Raw genomic sequence first — 11,495 nt, 5'->3', positions numbered from 1 at the left:
ATAAAATATACGGTACTTTTTTTGATTGATTATCATCTATTAGTTTTATATAATAATCTATTGTTCGTAAATCATTTTATGTAAATTGTTAATTCGTAAATAGTTTCATGTAAATTATAAATTCTTAAATAGGTTTATGTAATAATATATTAATATTAACACTGAAAGTTAAATTAATATTATAAATATAAAAATCAAATTTACTGATCACACTCAATATTTTTGAAATATTTTTTTTTTGTCTCTATCTAGAAAAGTTTTTTGTTCCAAAATTAGATATGTAATATGAAATTATTAATAAATTAATTCGATTAAAAAAATGATAATAATAATTTATGAATTTGTAACTAACCTGCCACAATTAAAAGTTTTCCTCATTCTATGTCTTCTTTATCTATCATGTCCTCCTATTTGCTCTCGAGAAACAAGCACTCGAAATTCATGTCCGGGTGCTTGTCTCTCATATGAATCACACGAGATTTTTTTCAAGAGAAAAAACCTGTAAAAATATTTTTTTTTTAACTATAAAAATATGAATACCTCATATAAATTAAGTCAACTATAATATAATCATTAATGTTATAGTTGACTTAATTAAAAAAATTTAGGTTTACTATTGATAATAAAATTTTAAAACATTTATCACTTAGAAACTTAAAAAGTTAGAGTTCACCAAAGAGAATTTTCCAATAAAATTAAATAAAAAATAATTGTATGAATGAATTGTGACAAGTCTAATAAGTCCTCCAAAAGAGCATATTTGTGGAAAGTTAAACATGTATTTTTTTTTGTCACACCCCAAGTGCTTTAAAAAGATATTTAATCAGATCATGGATTGTGTGTGTCTGTGTGTTTTTTTTTCCTATCTTTATTTTTAGGTGGTCATGTGGTGGCGGGGGATTGGGTAGGTGCGTCAATACCTGAAAACAAGCCTTAATTTATGTTGGATTTTCTTTAAGGTCATGTTAAGTTTTTTTGTAGCAATTTAGTCCAGTATTTGTATTTAATTCCAATCTCTTTGTGTTTGAAATGCATCTTATGGGTAATTTTTACATAAGATTTTGAGATATCAAATTAGTTTTTGTTGATAGTATAATGATTGGCTTTGAGTTAGGTAAGTTTTTGCTAGGTTCTCGATCTATAATACATTAATACATAATAATGGAATAGAATAAAGGTTGTAGGAAAGGAATTTTGGAATGCAAATGTGGATTGTGCAATATACTTTATTTAAGTAAGATTCTTCTTAGCTAAAAGTTTTTAAAAGGTATGTAGAAAAACAAGTAACCTAGAAAATTAGAGATTTTTTTTTCATATATTAATGTTTTTGGTACATGTATTCGATGGGCTTTTGTGATTGTCACTTAACCTTTGACAAATTTTATTTCAATCATGTTGAGTTATTTGTAATGTTATTATATAATTGTTAATCAAGCTCAAATTATGTCAAACTTTGCTATAGAAGCTACCATTTTTTTTTTATAGAATGGAATAAAGTTTGGAGGAGGAGAATATTTGTGCGCTTTTTCTTTAGCACATTTCTTAGTGGAAAATTTGTAAATTGCAGTCATTTAAAGTTTGTATTTTGCAAATTGCAGCTATTTTAAAAAAATATTGCAAATTGCAGCCCAAAAGTTGTTATAAATTGTAAATTGCATCCCGATTTAACTTTTTCATCGGTTAACATGTTGAAAAAATTCAGTTAAGGTTTAATGGGCCATTTTAGTTCTTAAGGGACCGAATTGACTCGAAATCAGCAAAAAAAAAATAACGTAAGTGTTATGTTTTGCTTAAAAAAAAGTATCGATTTGTGGGCAACTATTTTTTTTTGCTGTAAAAACGAGGCACTTACGTTATGTTTTTGCTAATTCCGACCTCAATTCAGAACTTAAGGACTAAATGACCCATAAAATCTTAACCAAATATTTTTCAATACGTAAATCGATGAAAAAGTTAAATCGAGCTGCAATTTACAATTTATAACGACTTTTATGCCGCAATTTGCAATTTTTTAAATGGCTAATATTTGCAAAATATAAACTTGGGAAATTCTCTTTGGTAGACCTGTATTATTCAAAATTCTCAGTGGTAAAATTAAAAAAACGTAAATATCCTTGGTAGACTATGTTTTAAAAAGTTAAGTCAACGGTAACCTTAATCCATGTAATAAGCCATTTTAAGCTTAACTGTGGTTAACTAAGCATCTAATGACTAACTTAACTCTAATGGCAGACCTGATTTCCCTCCAAATCGATTTCCCCCCTTTTTATATAAATGAAAATCGATTTCCCCCTTTTTGTAAGAACCCTAGAAATCGATTTCCCCAATTCAAATTCTGTCTAAGAGGCAATGAAGAACAGTCGTTCTTCTTCTTCCTTGAAGCCAATCACCATGGACGATAGGATTGCTTGGGTTAAGCATATGCGCTGCGACTGTTCTCCCCCTCAAGTGGCTGCTGTGAAGATTTCAGGAACCGTGAAGAACCCTAAAAGACTCTTTTTCAAGTGCAGAGGGTGCGATTATTTTGCGTGGTTGAAGGAGGAGGATATAATAAGGGTTGGTGATGAATTGGAAGTTGAACAAGATGGTGTTGCTGGTGTTACTTCAAGGTTGGATGATTTGATGAATTTCATCAAACTAATCGTGAAGATTGCTTTGATAATGTATTTTATTATGTTATTTGTTGTTTGTAAGTGATGACTTTGGTGTATTAGTATGAAGTAGAATTTTGATGTTGGATGTTATGTATTAGTTATGGAACTGATGTAATTTGGTTTGTTAAATGCATGATGATGAATGAAATTGGTACTACTTTTGTCAATTTTTGCAAGCATTTTTTACACATTTTTTACACAATTTTTGCAAGCATTTTTGACACATGAAATTGGTACTGCATTAAGAGTCAATAATGCTGATATTACATCAACCCATAATCTAAATGTCTTGTCAAAAAAAAAAACAGAATTTGACATCATGAACAGATCATCTTCAAGTTTGACACATACAGTCAACTAAGAAGCAAAAAAATAAGCACTTTTCTCATCTATCTACTCCTAGACAAACATCATGCAGGCTGTGAAGCTAAGACCCCTCCTTTAGCTCTCTTAGACCTAGGTGAGACTCTTAATGGCTGTGATGCTGAGATAGGACCCTTTGCTCTATGTTTCCTTGGTGAAACTCTTAATGGTTGTGATGCCACTGTTGTTGGTTCAGGTTGGCTCATAGATGCCCCTTTTCCCTTCCTGTTTGTTTGCTTTTTGTTGGTCTGACCTGCAGAGCTTTCACCTAGGGCCACCTTTTGTTTACCAGTCAAGCCACCTTGGCAGGTTTGTGCATTATGGCCAAACTGTTGGCATTTGCTGCACTTGACAGTTCTGGACCTCTTCCCTTTGGCTTGCTCACCCTCTTCCCTCCTCCTATTCCTTGCAGGTCTCCCTATTCCTCTTTTCATAGTTGGTGGGCCAATCTCTGGATAAGGACTGTCAGGCCACTGATCCACATCTGGTATGGCCTTGATAGAGTTGGCATAAGCCAACTTATACCTTGTGACAGAATACCACTCACTTATGTAGAACCTAGGGTCTTCATTTGAGTGCAAAATGGCTCTCATGGCATGTTTACAAGGCAATCCAGTAAGTTGCCAAGCATTACATACACATGTCTTCTCTCTTAGGTTCACTGGAAGCACAGATCTTCCATCAAGTATTTCAAATTCACCATCTCCAGACTTCAAACTCTTGCATGTCCTTGATTCATGGCTAATAACATGCATCCTTATCATGATATTAGGACACACATCATCCCTCCAATTCTCACATGCCTCCCTTCTGGTGGCCATTCTCACCATTGTCACTCTTCTAATACCTCAAACAGCAACAAGGATGAACAGATAAGCAATTATTGATATTGAATTCACTAAACATCAAATAAGTAAGGTAAGGTGAGAATACCTTCTAGCAGAGTCAGGACTGGTCTACATCTATCAATGCCTAGGGTAGAATTAAAGCTTTCTACAAAGTTTGACTTGTTTGTATCACACTTGACTTCTGGATTGAAAGCATGCTTTGACCATCTTGATTGTGGTCCAAGCTCTGCCAGCCAAACAAGTGCTAATGGATTTGCCTTCTGCAATGCTTTCATTGCCTTCTTAAAGGTGAATGGATTGAATGCTCCAGCAGCCTTCCAAAATAATTGGAACATCAGCAAACCAGGAAATTTCTTCTTGAAGTTCTTGACCAAGTGCTTGCAGCAGTATCTTCTGCCTACTTTTGGCCATATGTCACTAATGGCAGGATCAATACCCTTTAAAGACAAACAAAGTAATTAGTGTTCACATTATATACCAAGTATAGAGCAATTACAGCCAAACAAGGGGATTAGGATGAAAACCTTTTGTCTGTCACTGATTATGCACCAATTATCACCTCTGCCACTTGGTTCCAGAGCACTCTTCAAGTGATATAGAAAGAACTTCCAGCTGTCAGCATCTTCAGCTCCCACTATTGCCCATGCTACAGGAAATAACTCATTATTTCCATCAATGGCAATTGCAGACAATAACACCCCACCATAATTGCCCTTGAGATGAGCTCCATCCACTCCAATTAAGCTTCTACAGCCAGCATTCAACCTATCTATTGAAGCCTTAAAGGCAATGAATATACTACTGAACACCATTGGCCTATCAGGACCTACACTCTTCCATGCACAGTTTGCTAAAGAACCTTGATTAAGCTGCTTGATCACATCACAGTACATAGGCAGTGCCTTGTAAGAGACATCATGCCCACCATGAATTTCAACTAAGGCCTTTGTCCTCACCCTATATAGTGTGCTTTGTGCCATTGTCACTCCATACCTTTTCCACAGCAACTCATTCAAAGCCTTGGCAGGAACATCATTGTTTGCCCTTATATCTTCAAGTAAAACTCTCATAGCCCACTTGACATTCACCATACCGTTCCTTGTCTCCAGTCCTGCACATGTATGTTCTGGGTTTTGTATACTCTTGATTGCCCAAGTGCACCCATCTGGAAGGACAGAAGCAGCTAATCTCCAGCCACAGTTCACATCAGAGCATCTACAACAATATCTCTTGTTGCTAGCCCACTCAACAACAACTGCAAATCCACACTGGATGCAGTAATCCCTCACAACATCCCTTAGGTGTTGCTTGTCCATGAACAGCTGCCATTCCTTGAGAACTATTTTCCCAAATCCCTCATCCTTATACACCTCTCCATTATTATATAGCTTTGTTAAATAGTTGTCCTGTTCATTCTCACACTCAAATTCTTCATCCTCAAAGGGATCATAACTGTCTTCAATCATTGGCCCATATTCATCCCTAGGCAAGTCATCTTCATCATCTAGGCTAACATTCTCTAAGTCATCACTCATGTCTTCACCAGAATCCCCTCTACTAGGATTGTACCCATCATCTTCACTGTCACCCTCCTCACCAACTAAAGCCAGACTAGTAGTATCATTGTCTTCACCTAAGCTAACAGTAACCTCCCTACTCCTATTATGATCCCCATTTTGTTGTTCACTATCCCCCCCACTTGTACTTGTGCTAATCACAATACCTTTTCTCTTAGCAGTTGTTCTAGGAACTCTTTTTTGAAAAAAGGCAGACACTCTAGATGAATTTGATGATTGATTCTCACCTGAGTTACCCCTAGGTCCAAACTCACCAATGTTTTGCAAAGGAGCTATCAGGGGCTGTGTAGATGGTTGGGATTGGGTATTTTGTGTGATGATATCATGAGGCAGTTGGTATTGATCTTCATTTGGTTCATAAGTTTGGTCATTTTGTTGGGGTTGAATTTCTTGCTCAGTTGGCCATGGTGTAGGGGAAATATTGAACCAATCCTCAATGGCATTACCTCTCCCTCTCCCTCTACTCCTCCCTCTGCCTCTCCCTCTCTCAGATGCTCTCCCTCTCCCTCTGTCATTCCCTTTCCCCCTCCCTCTACCCTTAGGTTTAGGGTTTGCTTCCAATTCAGCTTCTAACTCAGGCCAAGTTTGATCTGGGTCATAATTTAAAGTCACAGGTTCACTCACAAGTTTACTCACAGGTTCACTCACCTTCTTTGACTGTCCTAGAATCTTTACATGTCTATCAAAGTCATCCTTGCTTACTACTACAGCTTCCACAGTCTCAGGTTGCTTATTCTTACTAGGTTTGAGTTTTTTCCTAGGATCAGCTACTACTTTAGCTACTGGATCAACTACTAGGTTATCTTTAGGTTCAACTACTGGATTAGCAACAGGTTCACTCACTTTTTGCTTTCCACTCATTAAAGCTCTTGCAGCTGCAACAACTTTACAGTCTTTAGCACCACACCCAACCCATATGTATATCTCAGTTTTTTCAGGTAAATTACTAAACATCTTCATCAAATCAGCATCACTAAGTAGAGATACATGCTTCATTTTGAACACATACTGAAAGGTGGGGTGGTCTGGTGTTTCTATATTTTTCTCCTTAGCAATTTCCCAGTACTCTACAATGAGGTCTATCAAATTAACCTTATCTACATCATCAACCACAACAGACACATCAATACCTCTGTACTGAAATTGTAGTACAATTTTATCAACCATTCTGCATCATCAAACCAAACAACATCCAAAAAACAATTGTATAAGAATCTGACCTAAATCACATACCAATACAACATATTACCACATAATTTAACCCTAAACGAACAAAAAAGTTCACTTTAACCCTAGGCAAACAAATTAAACCAATACCATCAACCACATTTCATATATAACCCCATTAACCAAAAAAATAGAGCATGAACAAACCTTATATGCAAAAAAAAAACACATACCTTGCTTCAATTAAGGACAAATGGTGAGATTCTCTGAAAAAATTCGAACTTTGATGCAGATCGTCTTGCACAAACCAAATTTCACTCCACGTAATTCACGAACAAAAACCCTCAAACCTTCCTCAATTTTCCCTCAAAATGTGTTTAATCCCAACAACTAATTACATAAAATACCCAGAACAATTGTTTTATAAAGCCTAAACTTTTAAAGCTCGAAAAAATTGAGACTCAACCTTCGATTTTCTTCAGAACGTTCATCAATGTCGCGCAAGTAATGAAGAATGAAGGCTGATCGTTTCAAGTCAAGGAAACAAAATGATTTGACATTTGTGGTTGGGGGTAATTAAATGGGGGTATTTTAGGAACTTCCAGGTTTTTTTTATTAGAATGATTAACCATGGTTAACCAATGGCTTATTACATGGATTAAGGTTACCATTGACTTAACTTTTTAAAACATAGTCTACCAAGGATATTTACATTTTTTTAATTTTACCACTGAGAAATTTGAATAATACAAGTCTACCAAAGAGAATTTCCCTATAAACTTTAAATGGCTGCAATTTGCAAGTTTTCCTTTCTTAGATAAATTGAATAATTTTAAATTGCTAAACAAATCCAAATGATTGATAGTTTTCTCCATATTTGAAAACGATTTAGCGCTAATTGCTACTCCATATATAGTTCTAAAAGTTTGAGCTACAAATATTGCAATTATTATAGAAGTGTTAAATATGGAAGAGAAAATATAGAGAGATGAGGGAAGATTGTTACGTTATATTTCATATTCCATCTAGTACGGGATATATATACATGTACATTACCTAGGATTCCATCAACTGATAAGACCAAATACCCAACTCTAGAGTATTCTAGATAGCACATGGGATAATAGTCATCCATATTTAGATATCTTCATAACACTCCCCCTTAGATGACTATATATTGAATAAAACAATAACTAACATTTACTATAAAACCCGTACAAAATAATACACTATAATGCGCATATGATGCTGCCTCGTTAAAAACCTTACCAGGAAAACCCAATAGGAAAAAACCATGGTTAAGAAAAAAAAGTGCAGCGCGCATTAACTCCCCCTTATGACTACATCACTTGTGATCTTTAAGACGACGCAATCCAATGCCGTAAGCTAACGTTTTGAATGTTTCTGTCGGAAGAGCCTTAGTAAATAAGTTTGCTAAATTCTCACTTGAACGAATCTGCAATACATTTATGTCTCCATTCTTCTGAAGATCATGAGTGAAGAAAATTTTGAGTAAGATGTGCTTTATTCTGTCGCCTTTGATGTATCCTTCCTTAAGTTGAGCAATATAATCTGCGTTATCCTCATATAAAGTTGTTGGTGCCTCTTTCCCAGATGATAAACCACAAACTTCTTTTATATGTAGAACTACCGACCTTAACCATACACATTCACGACTAACCTCGTGAATTGCTAAAATCTCAGTTGGAAGAAGTAGCTGCAATGGTTTGTTTCATGGAATGCCAAGAAATGGCGGTACCACCATATGTGAACACATATCCAGTTTGTGACCGACCATTATGAGGATCAGATAAATAACTTGCATCTGCAAAACCAATCAAATTTTCTTTGGGCAACTTTGGGAAAAATAAATCCATATCCTTTGTACCTTGAAGGTAACGAAGTAAATGTTTAATCCCATTCCAATGCCTTCGGGTTGGACATGAACTAAACCTTGCTAATAAATTAACTGAAAATGATATGTTGGGTCGTGTATGGCTTGCAAGGTACATTAGTGCTCCAATTGCACTAAGATATGGTACTTCAAAACCAAGAATTTCTTCATCAATTTCCCGAGGTCGGAATGGATCTTTCTCCACTTCAAGTGATCTTACAACCATAGGGCTGCTCAATGGATGTGTTGTATCCATAGAAAATCTTGTAAGAACCTTTTCTATGTATGTTGATTGATGCACAAGGATTCCATTCTCTAGGTGCTCTATTTATAACCCCAAGCATAATTTTATCTTTCCTAGATCTTTCATTTCGAACTCTTTCTTAAAATAATTGACAGTCACTAAAATCTCTTCAGGAGTTCCAATGATATTCAAATCATCAACATACACTGCAATTATAACAAATCCCGATCCAAATATCTTTATAAAAATACATGGGTGTAGACACCCATTTGTGTCTCCCCAAAACCAAACCCGGTGATGAGTGCCTTTCACGTCGAATCATAATCGAATGAAACGAAAGTGTGGAAAGGTCTAGTGTTGCGGAAAGTTTTATTTCTTTTCTCTTCTCCCTGATTTTGAAAACTTTATTTTAATAAAACAGACAATCCAGTTTGGTTGGTCCATGATATGGGTCCAATAGTGGTGTAGTTGGATGGGGCTTGCAAGACCTTTCCAACGATATATTATAAGCCCAATTCCGATGAATATTGAGGAAGTTATGGCCAATTTACTAAACTGGGCCCGGTTTGAGCTTTAAGTACGGCCTAATGATCTAGGGGAGGGCCTAATATAATTTATCATTCCTAATGTAATTAGGAATGGTTTTAGTCTTCTAGAACATTCTAGAAGGTCTTTATCATTCCTAATTTAATTGGGACTCTTCAGAGTTTTAATCAAGATCAAATAGCATTTTCGATGGAAATTATATTATTTTATCTTCTAGTACGGTAAATTTATCAGATTTTCGAAAACGCGTTGAAAACCGCTTTGGCGTCCAACCCCAGGCCTTGGCGCCTGGAACCAGGATTGGCGCCAGACGCTAGCCACTGGTGCTGGCGCCAACTAGTCAGGGCTGGCGCCAAGGTTGTTTTTCGATCTTTAAACTCTGTTTTGTTAAATTATCTTTTTTGGATGATTTTCTCTATAAATATCGTATCAAAAAATCCGTTTTCATTCATCATCTACATCTATTAATCACCAATTCTCTTTATTCTTAAGTTTTAATAAAACTCTCTTCATTCACCAATTATCAATATTCATTCATCAACCGTCACCAAGATTCATCAACTCTCTTCATTCATTCATCATTCATTCTCTTCGTCTACAATTTATTCATTCATCATTCTTTCATTAATTCTCAATAATATTAATTCATTGGTATTCTTTTCTTTTCTAAACTTTGCTTTTTAATAAATAATTCCGCATTCGCAAGATCTAGATACACCTAGCCATATTCGAAGTTGTCTTCGCCCTAGACGTGAAAGGTTTAATTTCTGAGGGTTTGGTCCCAAATCTCTTTTTCAATTATTTAATTTAATTGTTTTGATTATTATTTTCCTTGAAGTTACTAACGTGTGTATTTTGTTATTAGAAAGAGGTACGAGGCATCCAAGTAAGTACTTTAATTGATTAATTGATTTACGATGTAGATATCATGTTTACATTGTTATTATGATATTCCTAGTATCATGTCTAGGTTAACTTTAATATTAAATATGATTGCTATGATGCCTTTTATTCTCTTCCTAATATTTACTCGTGTTAGTATCATGTTAGGGTTAAAGCTTTGATTTTTATTGCTTAGTGACATGCTAGGGTTTGTTATTAATCTTGTTAGTATCATGCCTAGGATCTTGCTATTATTATTATGCTTTAATATTAACATGAACATGATTATGATTATAATTGTTATAATTTATGATGATTATGAATATTATTATTATTATTATTTTGATAACGATTGTAATTATTGTTATGATTATTTATTATGTTGCTTGATATGCATATTATTTTATTCTTTATTGCTTGATCACCTTTATTGTATGTTAAAGGGAATTTGTACTTGCAATCACGCTTAATAAGATAATTAATAATCTTGTTAGGGTTAACTTTGATTATAATTCAAGTGATCGCCAATAATAGTTTATTTGTGCATTAATATTCAACCAACATAGATTAAACAGGTTTAGGGTTAATCCTATTGATTGCATGTTAATCAGAAACCGCACATGAATACGAGCAGAATAAAGTAGAGGCCTATTATTAGGGCAGGTTCAATCTCTTTTAGGTTGGATTTGTACCATCATCCCCGAACCCTTATTTGGTTCATGACCTTATGGAGTTGACGATCTCTTGGATCGTTAAGGGGTGTAACCTTCACCTCGTGAACGGTTTACAAGTTCCTTAAAAACTTGTTGGCGACTCTTTTGCTCTATCTTCTTCCCTTTTGGACGCCACCGTACTTTAGTGTATGATCACAGTGGGGTTCAAGCTAGTGGGATTTTAAAGGCTTGAAACTATTCCCTACAGTTTTTGGCGACTCCACTGGGGAGGATTTCTATTTTAATTCCTGAATTTGTTTCGGCAATGATTTAGAATGAGTGGATGAGACTCGAAAAGTTCTAAGTATTTCATGTGCGTAATTTTGATTAACATTATTGTCATATGCATAAAAAGGTTCTCATTGGAAAGACCATCCGTAATGAGTCAAAAATATAGGATTTTACACGTAGGAAATTTGAGAAATGTCTTTCACAACTAGGACTGAAATAACACCGCACGAAACAGGATGATTTTATTGAGCACAGAAAGCTGCTGAGGCATGTGGGAAGTAGCGTCAGGGGCCAGAGCTTGGCTCCAAACTTTTAGCCGTAGCGCCAGACGCCAGTATTGGCGCCAGGCGCTACAGTTAAAAGTTGGCGCCAGTCT

The sequence above is a fragment of the Chenopodium album genome, chromosome 4 (genome assembly GCF_948465745.1).
Source record: "Chenopodium album chromosome 4, dcCheAlbu1.1, whole genome shotgun sequence".
Lineage (NCBI taxonomy): Eukaryota > Viridiplantae > Streptophyta > Magnoliopsida > Caryophyllales > Amaranthaceae > Chenopodium > Chenopodium album.
Note: the sequence above shows the minus strand (reverse complement) of the source record.